Raw genomic sequence first — 20,846 nt, forward strand, 5'->3', positions numbered from 1 at the left:
ATTGCCCTGTGTTCCATGCTGTCTCCTGCACTGGCAGTGTCTCTGCTCTCCCCTCCCCTCTAGATGCTGCAGCCTGCCTGTCTCTCACTCCTCCTCCCTAAAGATGGCTGCTGCTGCTGCTGCTCCCCTCCTACCCTCCTCTCCGTGTGTTTTCTTTTAATGCAAATTGAGACTCGGGAAAATCCAGGATCCCCGGAAAGATGGCGCATGTTGGCTGCCCCACGGGAGGTGCCCCCTGTGCCAGCTCCAATGCCAGGTAAGAGCTGGAAGATTTTTTCTGCTGTTCTGGAGACTTCCACCTTAACCACCCCCTCCAGAGAGAGCCCTGGCACCACGATGGCATCGAGTTGATGCGTGCTCATCTCATGTGCCTTCTAGGCTCTTCTTTCCATTGCCTGGGGGGGTCTGTGCCCTGGAAGAATGGCTGCCTGGCATTATTCAGGTTCCAGGGGAGAAGCGTGCCTTGCTGGGTGGTTTCCTTTCACTCTGCCCAGCCACAGTGCCTCCCACATGATGTCCCTGACACCCTTGGGTGCCACACACCTGTTTGCCGCGATGGGTGTCACAGGCTGCAGGGGAGATTCTGCTTCTTGTAGGATGCCACCTGCGCTGTTTGCAGGTTCAGTGCTCGGATTGGTTGAGAATCGGGCTTGGCAAGGGTGGTAGCTTGTCTATCCAGCTGCTTGGAAGAAGTTTGGCCTCACCACATTGGGCACATGCCATCTGGGGCTTTTAGTGAAGTCAATTGTCCTAGTTATGGAACCAGCTTGCTATGCATAGTCTTGTATATAAAAGATTTGGCCTAAAGCTAGAAAAAGTCTTTCTTTATATTGCCCATAGAGTGGCCCCTCATTCACATCCCACTGATCTCCAATAATGATTGGAGCAGAAACCTCTTTTTTTGGGATGGCATCATAAAAGTGACCTGCACTGCTGCTAGAATTGGCTTTTATTATAGCAATGAAATGGTTAATTTGATCCCTCCGATCCATTCATATGTTGTTAGCCTGCAGCTGCTATGACGTCACTTGTCAGTAAGGTGTGACAGGAGCCACGTTGTCGTCATCAAGAGGATTAACCTGTGAAGTGCTGGTAGACTTTGCATACCTTGCCATGCTTTGACTGCAATGACTTCCTGCTCTCCATGTCAGGTAGAAGATCTGTCAGAAGTCAGAAGTAGATATTTATTCTTTGATGTCTTGTGTTGGTTGGGCTGTTTGTAGCTTGATGACAGAACATCAGAGAGATCAGAACCTCAGAATTAACCACACCCTGCTGACACTTCCACCTGTAAAGAGGAACCGTCATTATAGCACTGACAGTATTATTTGCATGGAGAATAGATTCAGGTGTATTGGTGGCTACTTGTGTTATTGCTGGAGGAAAGGCAGCTTGTGTGTATCTCGCAGGAATAAAGTCAGATCTTGTTTGAAACTAAGATGGTAACATTTATAAATAATATATATATATATATATATTTATTAACAAGCTAGTAAGCAGCAACATGCATACAAACTTTGTACTCTATGGTTACAGAATAATGATTGACAACTCATCAGATGAAGGAAAAACACCAATTACACCATCATTCAATTATCATGATGTATATAGTGCCAACATATTACTCAGCGCTGTACATAGTCATGCCACTGTTGGCTGGTTTACATGGACAGTGAGGATGTAGTGTGGTTACCATTTTCTCATTCTTACCTGTGGTCAAGGTGCTACATGTAGTTTCTCAATTTCACCTGCCCATTGGTAATAAATATGGGTGGTAGTAAATGGCCACAAACTGTCAAATATTCAAATACTGGTTTATCGAGAACGGGCATAGGAGTTGCAAAGGGGCTGGCAAGGTGTTATCACCTGGGAGCCACCCTGGAACCACGGTTCCCACCACCCATCTGAGCCCAACACCATCTTTCTGATGCAGTGTCCTCATAGTTCTGGGTATAACAACAGTTGGAAGAACCACTGTTCCCACCACTACTACTTTTTGGGTTGTGGGAAACGCATGCTAACACAGGGAGAACATATAAACTCCATGTAGTTTCCTGGCTTAGATTCCAACCAGAGACCTTAGCACTGCAAGGCTGGAGTGCTAGCGGCTATGTCTAACTTATCAATTAGTGGAAACCTTAACTAAACACAAGGTTTGGGTACTTGAACTTAGCTGTTGGAAGTGTAAGGACAAATAAGTATGACAAATATTTTATATGACAAAACATTTTTAGAAAATGATAATGAGTACATTGTGGATTTATTCCTTAGGACAGCCATTCTTATCCAGGGTTCTGGTACGCTTGGGTTTCTTTAGAGCAGTGTTTGTCAGTTATGGTTCCGTGGAGCCCTAGGTATTCTCCAAACGTTGCTGGGGCTTCGATAAGCAATGGGCAATTCAGGTCTATCAGGTCACTTTATCTGACACCAAGGGTGATATTCCCACTGGCCAGCAATGTAGGAGGCATTCTTCCTTCTGCTTATCACACCTGTGAATAAAGTACTTCTCTAAAGACCTGAACGTTATTTCAAAGGTTCCTCAATGTTAACAAGGTCCAGAAACACTACTTTAGAGGTTGCAAGGGGTTCCTTGAGCAGTGACTAACTGTTCTTCTTTCTGATACAGTGCCCTCATAGTTCTGGGTATGTCACCAGTTGGTAGAGCCACATGAATGACACTAAGGAATAGCTGTTCATAATGGTAGCATTCTAACCACCACCATAGGGGGGAATGATTCACATTCCAGGGTACCCCAAGACCTAAAAATTATTTTAAGCGTTCCTCAGGGATAAAAAGTTTGAGAAAGGCTCCTTTAGGGTATCAGAACTTTGTAACAATGGCTTCTCCCAACTCCCTCTAAAGATCCAAAAGAGAAGTTTGTGACCTTTAAATGTATTTTTTATTTATGTATGTATATAAAAAAATGAAATACCTCAAATAAACAGGAGCCTATTATGCATAAATATACTGAATCATCTATTGAACAGATGAGTCACGTTTGCAATTTTTGAGATGAAAAAGGTTAGCGTCCGTTTAGTCATAAAATAGTTTTCTATAATTAGGATATCTCCATGAGTAGTTTGCTGTATGAAGGAAATAGCTTGTATTATCATTAGTAGATTCCTGCATGCTGTTTATGTATCTGCGCACATATGCATGAAAAATGCTGTTTCTTTCCTTTTTTATGGGATGATTGAGTGATATGGACTTCAAGTTGCTTTACAAGAATGATTGTGTAGATAAGATCAGAGTGAAAGGTCACAGGCTTTATCATTCTTTTCTGAAAGACATTTGAAAATCTAATAGTGATGACATTTTTTTTACTGCCTGAGTACTGGAAATAGGAAGTGTCACTTACAAGCCACAGAATGCAGAGGTCTGCAGCTTCATTACATCCGCTGGTCATGGAGAACAGTGTCATGGCACCCTTACATGTTCTGATTACTGTTAAAAATGTTTTAGACCTTATTTACTGATAACTGGCATGTGTATGATCTGATCCAAGTTCTCAGCTCATAAATCACCGTGTACATTGTTCGGTTGGGAGAGAAAATTCTTTTGTAAAAGAAGCATGTAATGAATGATAACTGTAGTAAATAAATACAGATGTCATGAGATACATATATATTTTTAGTGCACAATGGTTCTTTGTACAAAGTAGGCTTGGTTTACTAAGAGAAGAGGCTGCTCACCTAACAAAGTGAATGCAATCGAATAGTAATATAAAGTGGACCTGAATTAATTTTAAATACTCAATCATTCGCAAAGAGAATATAATGAAAAAAGATTTTGCTTGCATTCAATTGGGTTTTAATACTGAAAAACTCTTCCCCCAATTTACTAGTATTTACTGTAAATTTAACACATTCTTTGCAAAATGATCAATTATTATTAAGCGACCAGACTATAAATCTTTAGTTAATAAACCACTATACATGTTAAATATCTGGCTTCTTATGATTAGTTTAAAAAAAAAAAACTGTGGTTTGCCTATGACAGGTTCACTTTGATTTCCTAGCAGCATGTGCTCACCATTTCCTTGCTGCACCATTCAGCCATCAGGACTATCCCATGTGATATTAGAGGGCTAAACGCCAATCATCAGCACGGTCACATGAGTGGAAGGCGAATACCAAATATTTTTATCAGCATGTCAGGGTTGCATAGGATAGGGTATTATGCATTCTAACTGACCTTGCATGGGCAAAGTACAGATTTTCATGATCAAATGCCTCAAACTTTCCATTTGTCAATTCCATACAATGAGAAAATTTGTGATGAGATTCCCAGCTGCCAAGCTTAAACATTTCTAGATATACAGCTGACCATACATTGGTCTGCTGAGCCCCCAAAAATGTTTTTTTCCCAGCTGCTGGTGGCCCAAACCACAATAAAAAAAATAGAACTTAATGAACTTGTGATAGATATCATACTGGGAATAGCGCAGACGATTGCTTGTAGGACTGCATCCCTGCAAAATAAATAGCAGCCCCAAAGCTGGAGGAGACTCATACATATGTCAAGATTCTCAACATATGTCCCGTATGAGTCAACTTAAGAATTGGCAGAAAATGTCTGATATGCTCAGTTTATGAAGCTATAAAATCATTATTTGCTGTATCAGTCCTTATTTTTAGCAACAAGAGCTGTAAAAAATGATAATTATGACAAACATGACATGGCTTACTGAATAAAAGGTGTAAAGTTTCATATGCATTAACACTTTAAGGGTTACTTACGCTGAATATTTCTTTTGCAATACAACTAAATTCATTTTCGTAAAGAAGTACATTGTAAATAGTTGTGTTGTCTGGATTACTTTAGTTTATATAAATTACATAACACAATACTTTATCAGATACAAAGTATCCAGAATACATACAAGGTAATAATTAAAAAAATACACACATGATTGTAGCTCCGTGATCATTAATGCATCATTACATTTATTTTGTAAGTATCTGGATTAGCAGGGCTGGAGTGTGAGAAAAAGAATCAGCACAAAGAGCCAATGAGTTATTATGCAGACAAGACACATAATAGGAGGAGAAAGCAGAGTCACTTGTGTCTTCTTCTTCTCCTTTTCTTGTCCATTTATAATCTGGGGTAGGTCCACAATGACTTGGGCTCATATGATGTGGATGGAATGTTGCTGGTCATCAGACTGGGGACATGTAGAGCTAGAAAAGGGTACTTTGGGAAAAATTACTGGAATAAAGCCGAATATTGCAACAAAAACTGGTTTTATTTGCATCTTATTATTTTTGGCTGGATTTCTGTGTGCAACGTCAAGTATGTTAAGAATTTTGCAAGCATGGCTGTTTAAATGTCATATGGTCACCACCTATTTTAAATCGTGGTTATAAACCAGTATGTTTTTATTTAACAAATGACACACATAGCATTTTACATGGTCATGTTATTGAAGAAAGGTTAATGATATTGTATTTTCAGGCAGCACATGATCTGACTTACTAATGTAATGTTTGCATTCGTTGTAGCAGTTTTCCATTATTTCATTACTTATTACAGATACAGATATGCCCCATGTAGTGTTTACCTGTATAAAAGACAAGTGATTGTACTAAATAGACTGCTCCATTAGAACTGAGATTTCATCTGTATAAATGATTTTGTGGTCTATTTCTCGTTACTGATCAGACTGACCCAGTGGTCTGAACCATGTTGGGCTATTTCTTTACAAAAGGCTGATTGACAGTAAATTCTTCCCTAATTAAACATTCTGCACTTTATCTTGTTTGGTTCCATTCCATGATTTAAAGTAACCCACCCTCCCCAGCATTATATTTACTAAATTTCAATAGGTTTTAGTATCCTCTTTGGTATCAGGATTAGACATATCTATCGAATACAGCTCCATAGACTTTATGGAATTTAAACAAAGTTGGAATACTTCTTGGGATGTGGGCTACTTTAGGTCAGTGTTTCCCAACCAGGGTCCCATAGAACCCTATTGTTCTTCAAGAGGTTACTAGGGGTTCCTTAAGCAATGAGCAATTTGTGCCTCTCAGTGATACAATGATCTTTTTTGGCTGACCCTGTGAGGTGCTCTGTGTGTGCTGTCATTTAAAGATAACTCACATGAAGGTTAATTTGGTGAATTTATGATTTTAGCACAGCTGCAGTGTGCTGGATTTCTTCATTAGCTCACTGGTTTGATTTGTGGCATAGATGTCCATTTAAAGTGGTTGTAAACCCTAATAATGACCCCCCCCCCTTCCACTTTGCTACCTTTTGGTTACTTAAATATACCAATGAACGTGAAATATGTACTTGCTGATTTTTGTTCAGGAATTCAGAACTGCCTCAAATCTTATGCACACTTCATGTGTTATCTAATTTCCAGTATATCTAATGCCAAAACTTTTTTTCATAGCTCCTTTGAGTTTCATTGCCATTGTGATACAGATGATACACTAATTTAATTTTTGGCTTATGATCTGACTATGTTATGTCATGTTCTTGATTTTCTATCTGCTGTTCCTTTGATGCCTTTTTTCTTTCTGATAAAAAAAGAACTTATGTCTGCAATAAGACTGCAATTTATGTAATTCTTCTAACTGAAAATCAAGTAATTTAGGGCACTATTTAATAAACAAATATGAGAAATTGTCAGAAGTTGCCTTTGGTAAACAATCATATAATTTGCTCCATTTACCAGAAAATAAAATATGAAATATGATTGCTCTCTAACTTCTCACTTTTTTCCACATTTTCTCACTTTTATTTTAATGAAACCTCTGCTTATATGATCTGTAGCTCTGAAAATTGATTTCTTTATATTTGATCTCCAAAGCTACGTACACACTCTAAATTATTGTCACCTTGTCTAAAATCTAGCATGTATACAGCAGTCCACCATTGTTGTTTATCAATCCACTCTGGCAAATTAACGAACTACTAAATGGTGATGACTGCTGTTCTTCCCTGTGGAGGTGGACACAGTGGGGTGCTGCTTGCTTGTCCTACACCCCTCCCCTCTTCTTAAAACAGAATGGTGCTGTATGTATAGCACTAAATTGTTCTTCTGTCACTGGAAATGACCATATCTAATGTTTGTGTTTTCCTAACACTACCATACTGTCAGACCATTTCCCATTATATTTTGATTTGACGAACACTGTTATGTGTGGACCACCAATGATCTGACTGGCAGCACTCCAGTTCCTCCTGACCTCTGCTGCTGAATTTATCCACCTGTCTCCTGCTCAGCTCTTGTCATTCCTTCCACAGACGGTTACACAGAAACTACAGATTATACTCTAACAAAGCTGTCCCCTGCCTTACTTTCCGCATATGTTGTCATAATTATCCAGATACGTCTGCAGACATTACCACCGCTGCCGTATGACCTTCTGCTTTCCTCCGCTGTAATCATCTCTCCACATTTTTACCTTTAGTTCTTGGAAGCTGTTCTAGATTTTTATATTCTCTTTCCCAATCTATTAAGCACTCCACACTGCCTAAAATATTGTTTAAAGATGACCATGTAATGCAGGATATTATTAATAGAATATATGTTAAAAACAGAAAAGGTAACCTATTAAAAATAAGGGGATTTTCAAACATCAATTAATTGGATTCATGGAACATTGATCATCAATTCTGTCTTTTGTTCAAGCAAAAAACACTTCCTGCAGTTTACACTAACAACCCGGCTAAGCTGGTTGTTAGTGTAAAGGTCAGGGAGCGCATTTGTTAGGAAGTGAAGGGTGAATGCACAGAGGTAACCAGGAAAATGATCAACAATAAGGTGATATTGATCCTTTACATTTGTTGTCGACCCATCGACCATTGTAAGGTCAGCTTACCCTAGTCTGATCGGATATAATCTATATTAGACATTTTCTCCCCACCATCTTCTTCAGTCTATCTGTTGATGAGTGATGGCACTCACAAAACATTAAAGACTGAATTTAAAGATAAGGATGCTCCGGTGACAGGTAGTTTGGACAATTTCAATTTCATTTTAGGAAATGTTACAATTTGCATATCTATTCATCTGCCTATGTTTCAAATGTTTTGAATTATTTTTCTGTCAATGCATATATTTCTCATAGACTCAGTTTGCATTGCTAAACTTGTGACAGGTCCAAGCAAACCATTTTTCTAAGTTCACCGACCAAGCTCAGGAGAATAAAATTGGAAAGGCAAAGAAATGATCCAGAACAGGACATTCTGTATCTAATAGAGAGGGTCACGTTAGAGGGTCAGCATGCTGGTAAGAATAAGCCCTTATCCCTTAGGATTATATGATCGAACGGTCAGGACACACTCTCTATCTCTCTTTCTTTCTCTTTCCCTATGCTGTATATGATTTATTATAAAACTATATCTGCTTGTTTGGGAAAAAAAGGCAGTATGTAAATCACTAATAATTATATATGTACATGTGGATGCATTCTCTTTAACTGCACAATTCTTACATCTTCAGTGATCCATCTCAGTGTCTGCCCTCCACCCTTCACATTGTTCCTTAACACTGTCAGGAGGTGTCAGCATGTCTTCTTTATCTAGACAGCCACAATTGCAATCTGTTCCATATAATCTTAATTCATGAACAGGCTATAGTTGTTTCTTTGGAAAACTATTTTGGAATTAATTCTAAATTGTTATCTAATCTCTGGAGAGATATTATTGTTTGGATGTGATTCTTTCTTATTACAACTTCAGATTCTACAATTGTTTCATCAATAAGCAGTATGGAATTGCACCCAATAAATGGCAGATCAATGGAAAGGGAAGCACAAAGTACTGAAAATAAATTGAAAAATTTTTTTTTTTAGAATATCTATATCTGTTTGCCTATGTTTTGTTGGAATGTGAACTTGATATCGGTCCCTGGTGTCTGCTCCATAATGATGTCATTGTTCTTTTTGCTTTTGTTGTATGTTTTGTTTGAACCTTTTATATAATACTAAATAAAAAATATCTTTTTTTTGTATCTTTTTGTAGGAAATGTTTTTTTCTTATCCTAGTATGTTCTGGTATTAGTCCTAAAGCCGATGGACTTTGTGGTGTTTTGGGTTGGATAAAGTCTCTTGGGCCCACGTTTTCCATGTTATCTAGACTTAAGCTGCGTACACACGTGCAATTATTGTGGTTAGAAAGGATCTTTCCCGATCCTTTCCAATGATTAAGGACTGCACGATGCATAAATGAGTGCTGTACATACAGCACCGTTCTGCTGTATGGAAAGGGGAGGGGGACGACAGAGGGGCACTCTACTTCTTGCGCGCTCTTCCCCTTCAATTGTATTAGGATTGTTCGTCGTCCATCATCCGTGGATCTGCCAGGATGGTCGTTCGGACGGGCACTGTACACACACCAGATTCTCACCCGATACCGGCCCTGAGCTGATTATCAGGCAAGAACCATTGGACGTGTGTAGGTAGCTTAACACTGATTATTTTGCTATACACAGACCCTGATAGGTGTGAACTGACTGCAGATCAGTGGCTCTCTTTCTCTCCTCTTTCTCTGTGCTATAAGAACTTGCTGCTAGACAAAAGGATGAAACCTGACATAATGTTAAAAGGGTACCTGTGCTGCTTGCTTTGGAGAACCCATTAGGAGGCATCCTGATATAATCTCCATTCTTATGTTAAAAAGAATTGTATATTTTCTAGTTTTGTTTGTAGTAAGCCATAGCATAGGAGTAAATAAGGGTAATCACCCTACAAGGTATATATGCAGTACAGCGTTGCGGTGCATGTACATTTTACTATTTGAAGACTTCGCCAGTACAGAAAAATACCTGTCGATGTTATAGAATGACAACACAAAGCATTGTGTTGCCTAAATAGTGTCAGCCTAGACTAATTTTTTTGTTGAACTGCACAAACCTTACCCTGATCCTGTTCTCGATAATTCTGGATTTTGCATTCAGTGGTATATTTAACAGACAAATGGAAACATGAGCAGTTCATTGTAATGGTTACGTATTCAAAGGATACTGTTGGGAAACTTGCAGTGGTGCTCAAATGCAGCCATTCCTTGAGCAAAAGTTGTGTTGGTCCTTTTGGATTAGAGAGGGATCTTACTTACAGGTAGCCTAACCTCAAGACAGTGTAGCATGTAGGACTAGGTTGGGCTGTTGTGTGTTTATACCTTTACATGAAGACCATTTCTAAAAAAAAAAAAAAAAGGTAAAAAAAACAAACAAACAGAGCAAACCAATGCTGGTCAGAATTTGTTCTTCATTTCTTTAATTATGGTATGATATCCATCTTTTATCCAAATGATTCGAGAGCTTGATAAGAAAATGTGATGCATTCTTGGTAACTTGAGTTATTTTGTTGTCATAAGGTTTTAGGAATAAACAAACTATAGATTTTATCTTTTTTGCCATTAAGTATCTGCTTAGTGTACAAATCATTTCTGTAGCTTGAGGCTTTTGAATGACAAGAAAAACACTCTATCTGGTCCATCCAGCTGATTTAACTGTTTAATAGACAATATTGTAATATGTACAGATGCAACAAATTATTTGCTGTACTTTTATAAAACTGGTCAAAATACTACTAAAAGGGATTTATTGCTTATTACCAAAGTGGTCATGCACTGGAGGATGTGATTGCTAACAAACAACTTTCAAATGTTTTCTTTGGAAGAGTCTATGTCAGTCATTCTCATTCCCAACTAGGGTTCCTCTAGAAGTTACCAGGGGTTCCTTGAGCAGTGGTTGAGTGACCTTCCATTTGCAGGTGCCTGGATAGCTATTGAGCCATTACCACCAATATGACACCAGAGATTATTTTAGCTCTGTAAAAGTGACCATGATTGTTAGGGGAACATACTTCCATATGACCTCTAAAGTAAAGAGGCAATGACACCCAATTTTACCAGGGGTTCCATGAGACATGGAAATTTATTATGGGTTCATATGAGGTAAAAAGGTTGAGAAAGGCTGGTCTATGCCATACAAGAAAAATGCCTTTAAGCCGAATGAACACATGGTCTGTTTTTAGGTCCACTGTGTTGTATGCTTTGGTAGCAAGTTTACTTAAATGGGCTGCTTTGATGTATCCCATGTTACAAAGAACATAAAGACAAGAGAAAAACGGCATTTATTTTATATGTCCATTATTCATATGCAAAACATGATAGCAATAACTTATAGTAGAAAATCTAACTGACAACAGCTTCCTTTTAAATGTTCCCACTGCCACGACTGGATTGATTATTGTAGATTGCTATATAATTTCCTGCACCTCTGATTTGCAATTTAGCACTTCAACTTTTATTTTGTAGTAAAATGTTTAAATAACACTCTAAACATTCTATTTATCAAATCATCGCATCGTTACTTCAATATAGAATCAAAATATATTTTAATGTATGATCATGTTAGACAATGACTATCACAAACCTGCATAGTCAGTATGCAAAGCGGCATGCGGTCTCTGGGCAGAGCAAGTAATCGTATCTTGCCTTTTGTCAACACACCGACTCTTATGAGCGCTTAGTCCTACAAGTGTAGCAAAAACAGCAGTGGAATATAATCACCATAATGTGTGTCACAGCTGTTCACAACTGGGATGTAATAATCCCATGTTCCTTGGCAGTAAAAAAGTGTTGCTATTTCTTTCGGCTATTCTTCAACTAGTAAAAATGCCCATTCATTTAACAAAACGTAGGTAAAAACTATAACCCACGGCACAGACTAGAATAAAAGTACTTATAAAGAATTCTACTTTTTGTGTTTTATCCAAATAGGCCAGATTGTAGGCTGCATTTGTTTTGTAAAAAATGTTGCCAATAATTACTCATTGTTGGAAAATACTGGTTATAGCTTTTTATGACAAATTCTGGTCGGTACAGGATGACATTCAAAATTCCGGCCATCGATAATACAGTTTGTTCAGATTTTCGGCATTGAATTTTGGAGCGCGTTTTCAAATTTACACTGTTTTTTGGAGGCTCCGTTTATGTTTTGATGACGCTGTATTTCAGAATCAGCTGTTGGGTCTTGCTTGCACCTGCTTTTTTGCTCATTCCTTCTCATTTATTTGCTGCTGTATAGCCCCATTATGGATTCAGTATCCATTTAAAGGACTGTACAGGTTGTCATTTTCAGTTAAATATATACAACAGCAGATATAACTGTAAAAAATCCGGCACAGGTCTGGAGGTTGCTGGATTTTTTAATGTCAACCATGTATATTACTATGGCCAAACGTATCAGCCACCAGTGGTTACTCCTGAATATCATATACCTTATCCTTGTTATACATCACTCAAATGTTAGTGGTTTAACCTTCTATTGGTTTAATCACTGCCAAAACACCAGTTGTACTTGCTTTTATTAGGCCACAGAGTCATGAAGAAACCGACATTCACAATTTTATTTTATTTGGGACTGTCAAAGACCTGATAGCTGTAAATGTAATGTAACCACGAAAATCACTTCAGTTAAAATAAATAAGATGACAAGGAGGGCTAACAGGCCGTAACAAGGGTGCCATCAGCAACAGAGGTACTGCTATCACAGTCTCCTCTTGAATGGTGCCTTCATTTTACCAAGAGTCATTATGATCTTCGGCTCTTCATTATCATCCTTCCCATATTGACTACACCTTACAACACTCCACCTTTTCCATCCCACTCCATTCCATTGCTTATGCTGCACTAATTTCAGGGAGTCCTTTTTTTATAAGCATGTAAAACATTGTAAAGCTGCTAAATTGCCTCCCAGGAAAATGGGTTAAAGCTCCTCATGTAAAAATCAATAAAGCAAATTATAATTAGAGCAAAGTTCTTCTTTAATTACAGAGTATGTGCTCGTTATATTTACTGCAGGAGGAGTTACTCTGGAATCCGCTCACTAAATTAATTCACCATACACAAACATTTTTCACTGAAACGCTGAGGTATTCTTAAAAAGTGGAAGATGCATTTCAGATGAATCATCATTTATTTCCTTAAAACACTAACCAATCTTTTTCAGATGGGAAATGTAAGTGCTGTGAAGAGCAATTGAAATGATCTGTCTTTGCCTAATACACAGTAATACAACCACATGAATAAAGGAAAAAATGTACTGCAAGGCCTGTCCAGTATGCTTTAGAAATGTGATATATTTTGTAAAAAGTCATATATTATGACAAACAGGTTCAATTTATTAAGTGCAGCTCCAACCATACAATTTCTTTTTTTTAAGTCTTGGTTAGAATAGGAAAGAGTAAGACCTCACGGTGATATTTCTTCTTACTTTTGATTACAGTAGCGACAGAAGGGGATGTTAGGAAAAATCTTCAACATGGACACAAATAGCAATAAAAGTCTGATAAAAGTCTTTGGTCTCCTCCAAACCTACTAATGTTTTATTGCAGGCTGTTCCGTTCTTATTGCCTGTAATAATGCCAGATAAATGTCATTCAAAGTAAACGATTCTTAACCCATAGTTAGATAATCATTCATTCAAAAATGTGTGAATCACGTAAAAAGATGACGAACGAGAATGATTCTAGGGTGCCACAAGCTACCTCTGGCTGATAGATGAATTTGTCCAATTATTGTTTATTTTCAAGCATGCATACAGATATTACTAGACATAAATCACGCGTTAATGACCTGTAGTCAGTTGACATATCTGCAGTGTCTTCAGGATCACATCTGTAGTCAGTGCAGTGATCTTCCAATCTCTATGAATGAATCGTGGATAGTTATGTGATTTGACAATTAAGCTTGCTTTTCGGGAATTTAGCTTTTTTTATATAAATTTAAAAAAAAATAATAAATACGTTTTAGCAATGTTTAAAGCAATACTTTAGGTCTGGTAAAAATGCAGGAAAGTTTCTTAAAATAAAAAAACTAAACCACAAAATAAACCAAGCAGTAGAATTGCCTGGTAGCAGAAATGTTTTCATATTAAATGACTGTACCCAATACATCATGATGATTGACAGTCCAGCTTTCACATAGCCAAACATTGAAAGATTAAATTGCTTGATGGGAGTATTTTTGTGTTGTAGATCTGCCTGGCTATGACCTGCAAAAGATAACAAGTGATCACACAGGGGAATGAACTTTAAAATGTCTTTATATTTCCTGACAGAGTTATTAGGACATACGAAAAATTACATCTAAAGATTTTTTTAAACCTAATGGAATATGTTATGAAGAAAATGTATTAGGTTTTTGCATGGATCCAGTAAGATAGTGGTAAACTAAAACATGGGTTACTAAATTATGAAGTTCTTGTTCTACCTGGTAATCTGGAAAACAAGCAATGCATATTTCTGCCTCTATGTCTGGATATTCAATGCCATACTCGGGCACCTCCCATGCTTAATATGCTCTCTCAGGGGAGGGTCAGCAAGGAAAGCCAGTAAAAATTATTTAAGTCACACTGGTTTGAATGATGGGGGGGTTTGGTGCTTAAAGATCGACCCAGCATTTCTAGGCCATTTGTCAGTAGTCATAAATACCTGCTGTGAACCACTTTGTCATTCATGGAGGACTAAGGCTACAGACACAGGTGCAATAATTATCATTAGAAGACGAACGATTAATGACCAATCAAGGATTATGCACTATTATTTTGAACGATCATATTATGCTTAATTCTGTACATGCTGTAACGATACAATCGTTCAGATATAATCCACCAATAATGAACACACACTAGATACGATTGTTTGAACGATGCAGGAAGTGACGTATACTGGAGAAAGTGTACCGCAGAACAATCCACGATTACTGAACAACCATACACACAATAGATAGGGAACGATCATCGCCCAATCAGATCTTCGGGGATGGTCGTTTGTTTCAAGCGACGTTTATTGCCGTCGTTGTTAACTTTGTTAACGATTATCGGACGATCGGTTGTTAATTGTTTGTTTCCAATTATAATTATTGCACGTGTGTACGTAACCTAAGAAAATTGCTTAGACAAGTAAAACCCTGCAGAAGCAGTGTGCTAAAAGCAAAAACACCCAGCCCTAGCATTTTTCCACTATCATGTAATACCTATTATAAACCCGGTATTTGTCATTTGATCAGGGGTTACTGTGAGCACATTTCCCTGGGTCATCATGGCAGCGTACTATGTTGGGCACTGAAACAACCCATAGTATATTGCCATGAAGATGCAACAATATAGAAAAAATATGGAAGGTAGATTTACATATGTGTTATGTTTCCTAAGTTCTGCCTTACTAAACAAGACCAGCAGTATATGCCTGAAAGAGTAAAAGACAGATTTCTGCTTTCCAATAGGGAGCTGTTTAAACCATTGCATTTTATCAATTGACACTATGTAGTGGTTTCTACATTTTGCTGTAAAATCATATGGGTGTATTTTTTTTTTTTTACACACAGCTTCTGCATTCTGACTCAGGCTTTGTTAAATAAAATAATGACACAGTGTAGTATGCCATGTGTTGTTATTCATCTGAGGTTTTATTTACCCAATTGTAGGATCTCCTAAGAACCAGATCGTCTTTTATCTCTTAATATGCAAAACTTGAGAAATGAGGAGGTACTTTCTTTTTCTCATGACTGTATATTTAGGTTAGTGTGAAATATTGCATATAAATATAACAATATCTAATCTGCATTTTTTCAGTTTCCCATTACCAACTGTTGTAAAAAGCATGTTGAACAAGTAAATGGGTCAAGCTAAAATGTACTCGAACACTTGAAATAACATATCCATGTAGTTTCTTTTAGACAAAGTGAGCATGCAGTTTTTGCAGTGCTCTGTCTTTAGCTACCCTAAAGTTACTCTGGCAGTCCTTTGCCATTTATGAAATATTTATTTGTGATACAAAAATATCGACATATATATATATATATATATATATATATATATATATATATATACAAATTAGAAAAATAAATAAATAAAAATGACGAATAATACATTACAGTTCCTCTTTAATGCAGTTTACACATGCAGTGTATTTAGACCCAGTATCTTCAGTACACCATACTGACTGATAAAACAGTGCACGAAGAAGTTTAACCCCTATTCTGCTCTGCTGTAACAAATTGGATGGTTAAACATTACAATAGCGTTTACTGACTATTTTTTTTTACACAAGGGTAACCCTTGAAATAATTTTTAGGCCCTCAGGGAACCCCTTCTATAATAACTATATCCACAGCTCACAGTACATTAGTATAGTGGTCAGTTGGAAGAACTGGAGAAATAGCTTTAAAGCTATGTACACACTTCCAATGGGGCCGATATCTGACGGGAATCTGGCGTGTGTACAGCGAGCGTCGTTCATCATCTGAACGACTGTCCTGACGGATCCACGGACGTTGAACGACAAACGATAATAATGCAAGTTAAGCGGGAAAGTGCGCAGCAGGGTGCCGCTCCGTCGCTCTCCCCCGCCCCTCTCAATAGAGCAGAACGGTGCTGTATGTACAGCATCGTTCATGCATCGTGGAGTGCTTAGTCGTTGGAAAGGATTGTGAAAGGTCCTTTCCAATGACTATAATTGCAAGTGTGTATGCGGCTTAACATTACTGGCCAGTGGAAAGAATGTCATCCTTATAGATAACAAAAAAGATTATTGGTGACACCTTGGAAGCACAAATTGTTCATTGCTCAAGGAACCCCTAGCAACCTCTGGAGGAACCCTGTTTAAGAAACACTACATTAGAACTTTTAATAAAGTTATCTGTGTAAACCTAGTTGTCTGTGTGAACTAGATTCTAGTTTCTACATCCTGCAGTGCTGCATGACAATGCTTCTCACATTCTAAATGAGGACTTACCAGAAAACTCTTCTAATAAACTTTATTACTTTGTTACTCTTCTTTATCTGGTCAGAAAACTGATTTAATGGTGTTCTAAGTTAAAGCTTTGTGCATTTTTAGGAGTGTTTTAAGGACTGTAATTAAGCTTAATTACTATGTACAGTGGGTCTATTTTTAGATTGTTTGCTAGATCTAATATGGGAGTCACATCTAGTTCAGTGATATCAATTATCATGCTTATGTATCTATTTATATAGATTATATTAATTTTATCACTTTTTGTCATGTACACTAGTTCTGTAAAATTCATCTGAGAGTGGTGTTAGAAGTAAAATTTTGTTGAGATCCACCCTATTATTAAAGTTAATACAATCATACTGGCAGATAAGGTGTGGATACAGAAAGTGTAGAAAAGGCAAATCAAAAGTGTTCCCAATAGGAAGTGGTGTGGTTTTAACACTGTAATTCAGTCTTTCTCAAACTTTTTAAGACGGAGGAGCCTTTGAAATAACTTTCAGGTCTTCAGGGAACCCCTTCTAAAATTACTACTTCCACAGCTCGCAATATTTTAATGTGGTGGTCAGTAGAAAAAATGATTTCTACATTGCTTGCCAGTGAGAAAAATGTCATCCTTACAAATAAGAAAAAAGAACATTGGTGTCACCTAAATTGACCCAAGAGGCACAAATAGCTCAATACACCCATGGAAACCTCTGGAGAAAGTCTGGGTAAGAAACACTGCTGAAAAGTGCCCCAGAAAAGACAAAACTGGAATGTTTCCTGATGCCAGAGTCGAGATTCTATTCTAACCATGGATAAAAATAAAACCCTGTTTTATCTGCATATATCAAATTTTAGCCCTTTTTGCTATTGTTCCCAGATCTTAAAGCAAAAGATTTTCAAGGTATCAGGCATGTCTCCCTTTCATGTGATTCACCAACCAATCTCCAGGACTGGACAAGGGGCTCACAATCTTTTGTCCCTACCAATGTCATTAATGTAGTCTAAGGTCAATTTTTTGGGGGGGAAGCCAGTTAACCTAACTGCATGTTTTTGGGATGTGGTAAGAAACCAGAGTACTCGGAAGAAATCCACACAGACATGGGGAGAACCTGCAAACTCCATACAGACAGTGCCCTGGCTGGGATTTGAACCTGGGACCTAGCACTGCAAAGGCAAGAGTGCTAACCACTGAACCACTGTGCTGCCCTGCATGGTAATAATTTTCCTCTAGTATACCCAATAAAAACATTTGGGTTTCTGTATGTTTTGCTCTAGTAAACATGGCAGATGAACTTTGCTGCAAAAAGAAAAAAACCTCATTGGTGTTTTAACCCAAACCCATTATCCCACAGTTTTGGCTGGATATACACTTTACCAGGACAATTCAATATTCTTTATTAGAAAAATTAATACTTCGTTCTCTCTATTAATTTACAGTTTGGCTGTGCGAATGTGAATCAGAGTTTCAGCTGCAATTGGAATTGTTCTTAAACTTTTTTAGTGTATTGCTTTAGGTGGCAGAATTTTAATTTGACCCTTTTTCAGAAATGGAAACATCAGGCACTTAAAACATTGCCATGAGGTTTTCAGATACTGTGCTGGACACTGGAGACTGTTTCTTGCTGCTCCTGTAAATATATAAATTAAATCCATGTCGCACAATCCAGTATGCAGCTGCTATTATATAAACTCGTGAACTCATGATAGGATGGGGGCAATTTGGCAGCCTAGCCTTGGGTATGGAAACAGCTTGTTCCCGGGCAGCCTAAGCCGAACAGAAAATAAAATTGTATAGACGTATTCTTCTGTAATGACTATATTTTACGCTGTCACTGGTGGGGGTGGCAACTCAAGTAAAAAGAGGCAGAGATAGCAGAATGTGTAGTCCATGATTATGGCAGCGGAGTGTCACGGTTGGATGGTAATCTCAGTAGCATCTCATACAATGCAACATTATGGACTGCTTTGAAGTCACTCTATTCAAAGCCATCCTCCTCCCTTTTCACAGACAGACATATTAAATAGCTAGAAGTGTAAAATGTTTTCCTCTGTTGGTTTAATCAGAACTTGAAGTGAACTGCAGAAAATGCAGTGTTTTAGACATCAGGCAAGCCTTGCATTCCAATATGTTAAAAGCTTTGTGCTTAGTAACACTGAAGATTTATTTTATTGTGAATTGCTAGATCAGAACAGACAGGTTCATATTTCCTGTCATAATGTTTCAAAGAGAACGTGAAGGAGATGGCATTGTTCCCACATTTAAATGTGCTCTAGCGTTTTATTTTGGAGTGTGTTAAAAGCAAACTATCGCACATTTATATTAACTATTTCTTTATTACTGGTATTATAATGTGGAAATCATCTTGCCATGATTTCCACATATTTTTATGATAGCTATGCCATATTTCTCATGGCAATATTTTATATATATATTGTGGCCCCTATGTGGTACACTTGTCTATGTGGTCTTTTAGTCATCCAGAGTGTACATTGCTTTTCAAAGTTTATTTATAAAATAAACATTTTTTTTCTCTGCAATGCATACTTATTTCTCATGCCTTATGGATGCAAACATGAATACAGTATATAAACTATTCATATGGTGAAAATGCTGTAAAGATTTTTACTTTAGAGTTATTGGAAAGTGTAGAGGAGTCCTCTGCATCTGGAGGAAAAGAGGTTTAATCTACACATAGGAAAGGGATTTTCTACAGAAATAGCTGTAAAAATGTGGAATAGACTTCATCAGGAAGTGAGCCTTTACTTTATTACTTTACTTTTTATTACTTTAGAATTTGTATTGTCGCCTTCCTTTGTGTTAACCACATGCAAAACTTCCTGAAAAAAATATATACATGTTTTCTTATATATGTATACTTTATTATTACTATATTTTTTATTATTAAAATTATATTTTTTGTTGGTTAAACTTGATGGTCCAACATGTAGGTAAAAAAACATTGGTTGCTCTAGAAATCCATTGAGCACAGATTAAATAAGTAAAGAGGGATTTATTTTTCACACAATAGTCTAATCGCAGTAAATATATTGCCACAATTTATTGAGTGAAAATTTCTAACCTCTTTTGGAAATCAGCCTCAGTTCTCCTCTGCTGGACTACAGTAAATAAACTTTTAAAGTGTTATGTGCTCCAACAGGAAAGTTTTTGCTCACTAGATTTCTGGCAGATCGAAATGTTTCTTCTGTACATCATTTTTAAAGGGAAAGAAAGAGAGAGGCATGTATCTAAATATTTTTTTCATCAGCCCAGGAATATAATTCTTTGCACATTTTAATGCTTTGGCATTCACCAGATTTTCACCGAAGCATCTGAATGTTCCTATTTAATGTGTTTTATATGTAGTGAATTATTTATCTGCAGTAAATGTTTGGTGAATGTCACATTAGCTACCTAAACATGTTCTAATTTACTTTTTTACACATGGTTGTTTTGCTTCCAGTATCAAGTATAAAACAAGGTGTTTTTTACTATTGCTGATGAGTTGTATTTTAGTAACATACATTGAGACTTTCGCATAAATTTCACTTGCATCGTAAATTTTAGTGCAAATAGTTCACTGATCATTGCACACCCACTTTGTAGCACTATGTGTTCCCATTAGTTTTTTATTGGGCCCCCAACATGCAAACACAGTCAAAACTAAAGCACCTGACCCTCATCGCACTACGCAGAACATGCAATAAAACATAACTGTCTTGCTTGAGGCACACTGGAAAAAATAAATCAGTAGCAATGAGGGCCCTTAGGAAATATGCAAATGCATACACATATGTGAATGAGCAACAGCACAACAAGACTAGTTTACATAGACGTTATTTTTAAACTCGTATAAACAATAAGCATTTATTTATAAAGGTGTTTTAAACTCCTAGAGAGGTAAGAAGAGGTAAAATAGATGAACACTCCATAAATGCCCAAAAACAGCCTAAACAATTAAATTTCAAAAGGGCAATTTGAATGTTCATGGCCATGTTTTAAAGTATTTATGAGTTCTTTACTGTTCTTCTTAATATGTCCCTTTTTTACTTTCTTCTTAGTATTATGCTCTTGTACTGTGACCCTGCTTTTCAGTAACCACCCA

General features: G+C 37.2%; 1 protein-coding gene across 1 annotated transcript in view; it reads left to right on the forward strand.

Annotated features, from left to right (window-relative positions):
• Positions 1-79: 79 nt before the first annotated feature.
• BAHD1 (bromo adjacent homology domain containing 1) overlaps positions 80-20,846 on the forward strand; it is a 104,667-nt gene continuing 83,900 nt past the window's right edge. The window contains exon 1 of the mRNA XM_072429018.1: positions 80-256. The gene's annotated coding sequence lies outside the window, so the exon portion shown is untranslated. The remainder of the gene's footprint in view (positions 257-20,846) is intronic.

This window comes from Pyxicephalus adspersus, chromosome 12 (genome assembly GCF_032062135.1).
Source record: "Pyxicephalus adspersus chromosome 12, UCB_Pads_2.0, whole genome shotgun sequence".
NCBI lineage: Eukaryota > Metazoa > Chordata > Amphibia > Anura > Pyxicephalidae > Pyxicephalus > Pyxicephalus adspersus.